Genomic DNA, 2,718 nt, shown 5'->3' on the forward strand with positions numbered 1-2,718 from the left:
TATTTTTGTAACGACATTGCCATAATTTCACTTCTTGCACAGAGGCCCACCTATACTGCTATGATAGGACACAAAGCCTTAACAAGCTGTGGAGACAAGATTTATTGTATATTTAAAAATTTGTTTTATTGTCTTGGTTTAGTATATGTCCTGATCCACGGACCAAAATTGCCAATACACTGATACTGTTCTAGCCAAACTGACTTTGCATACATGCTTTCTACCGGCTGTTAAGGCCATATCTTCAGATGACACTGAACCAGGCCTACCTTGTCTTGGCAGCAATGCTGAATTGTTTTGTGTGATTTGTCCTCTCTCTTTAATTGTAAATTATGGTAGTGGAGAGGGCAACCATATCGCCAGACTGGATGATTCTGACAAACCTGCAGATTGCATTCAGTAATGATAATTTGAATTGTAATTGCCAATTTAAATACATAAATAATTGCATGGCAGTTACATTAGGGTTTTGCTACTGTTGAGGGCTGAATGATTAATTAAATTTGCGATTAAATCGCAAAATGTTAAAAAGAGATTTTCTAAGTGCAAAGCCTGCGATTACACTATTATATAAATACTATACAAGGATTTATTGTCTGTCTTTGTTGACTAATACAGCAGACAAAGAGCCTAAAAATAAAATCCCATTTTAAATTGGAATTGCAATATTGGTTAAAATAAAAAATTGCGATTGTTTTCCAGAATCGTTGAGCCCTACTGTTTAGATTTAGTAACTAAAACACATTGTTAGGGTCAGGATAGTTTTCCTTGCCAATATACGGCTTAGACGCAGCACCTATGGTTTTTGTGCATTGCCTAGGCGTGTGAACATAAAAACAACGTGGAGAGCATCTGGACGACAAGCCGACGCACAGGATGGACGTCCCCTTGTTGTCTTTTGCACATGATGATGATCGACACGATGGTTCACGTACACAGTGGCCCAAATAGTGTCACAGCCACGCACACACCCACACGTTAGCAAGTGTGCGGTGGAGAAAAGAAGTAAAAAGAGAGAGGGAGGTGTGATTGGGTCGTTGAGTATGGAATTATGCAAATGATTGTATGATTATGTCACTAATATGCAAAACTCTACGTTTTGGATAAAATAGCTATCATCAGAAGCAGGTTTGTTAATGCTCTTAATTTTGCTTTAGTTTTTTGATTTTTGATTCTACATGATAAAATTGACATTTAAGGCAAAAAAGCAGAAGCAAGTGGATAAGTGCAATTGTATAACTTTTTGTCGCTTTTTGAGAAGTTTACTGTACAAGCCAAGCCAAGTTACAGTGACAATGGAATGGCAAATGAGTTGTACAGTAGTTGCTGGCTGCTTTGGAACATGGGCCTGGACTCTGGACAGTTGGTTGGAAACTGTGCTACCTCGGTAGTGAGATTCAGGAAGGGCCGTGCTGGTGCCGTAGCCAGAGGGCTTACCCAGGCTTATCTGCAAGCTGTACCACAGAGGGAGAGAGAGTAAAGGGAGAATGAGAGTAGAGAGAGAGAGGGTTTTTTAGTTTAGACACTTGCCTTTCTCAGTAAAACACGGGATGAATATTGAAGGCTGCTGTCAGTTTTGAAACATTCCTAACATTTTTTAAATTTTTAAGTTATGCATTTGATTATTAAAAAGTAAGAAGATCTAAGTATGTATTTTGTTTATAGATTTTTTTTGTTTTTTTTGTTACAGTATGGACTGTGAACATTGATCTTAAAATGCTAAAGGTGAGGATGTGGTTGAGATGTTTTCTGTCATGCCTGAATGTAGTGAATCTAATGCAGAGTCATTTTTCGGTTTTCCGCTCTTCACACGTCGGGCCTTTTATTGACATATATTTTCATATCCTATCAGTTATGGGTGGAATATTCTTTTTGACTTTTGAATGTGACACAGGTGGCTGATGCAGCTGTTCCACAGCTCTGGTGACTTTTACATGAACTGTATCTACTATTGTAGAAACATGTAAAAAATAAAAAGAAACAAATCAAAATATGACATGAAAGTCCCCTGTGGTTAGAACATGAAAAAATAACTGTGTAAAGACTTAACATTTTTATATCCACATTATAATTTCATAAATACTTCTGATGATAAGAATAGTAAAGTCAGTTCAAATCAGTCACAGACTATGTTTTTGAAATAGTTGCTGCTATTTAGTTTTTGTGATGTAAAGGAGTACATTAGTTAATTACAACAATAGATGTGACATAGCTACTTTTGGGAACCTTCTATGTAGGTACATTACCAGGGATTGTGTTGGTAAGTGTTTTTGTATGGATGTAAAATGGTCTTTTGTAGTAAAACCTCTCAGCATGTGTACATAGTTGTACATGTGTACATGTCTTGTACAAACACACCTAAGTGCAAGACACTATGGTCACATCACAAAGCACTACATCAATATGGTGTCTTTCTTCTTTTATATAGTCTTTATTTTTATTTAATTTTTTAAGTAGTGATATCTTCCAGACATAATTAGTCACGGTAAAGGGGTAGAAATGTGCCATTCAGGAACAATGCTGCTTTTCTGGAGAGTTGACGCATGTTGGCGCTGGGAAATATGACTGTGGCTAACTGACAAGGTGCCATGTGACAACCAGTAATGATGCAGATCATATGCTGTTGGTCTGCATTGCCCTTTTACAATGTAGTTTTATCTGAAAACAATGGACACCACCCTAGAGTGAGATGGTTAGTTTAGTTGAGACTCCACTTTT

The 2,718-nt window shown here is 37.0% G+C and overlaps 1 long non-coding RNA gene across 1 annotated transcript in view; it reads left to right on the plus strand.

Annotated features, from left to right (window-relative positions):
- Positions 1–1,024, plus strand: part of LOC116696531 (uncharacterized) — an 18,278-nt gene extending 17,254 nt beyond the window's left edge. The window contains exon 3 of the long non-coding RNA XR_004333759.1: positions 1,014–1,024. This is a non-coding gene — a long non-coding RNA (uncharacterized LOC116696531). The remainder of the gene's footprint in view (positions 1–1,013) is intronic.
- The last annotated feature ends 1,694 nt before the right edge of the window (positions 1,025–2,718 follow it).

Source organism: Etheostoma spectabile, chromosome 10 (genome assembly GCF_008692095.1).
Source record: "Etheostoma spectabile isolate EspeVRDwgs_2016 chromosome 10, UIUC_Espe_1.0, whole genome shotgun sequence".
In the NCBI taxonomy this organism is placed as follows: Eukaryota; Metazoa; Chordata; class Actinopteri; order Perciformes; family Percidae; genus Etheostoma; species Etheostoma spectabile.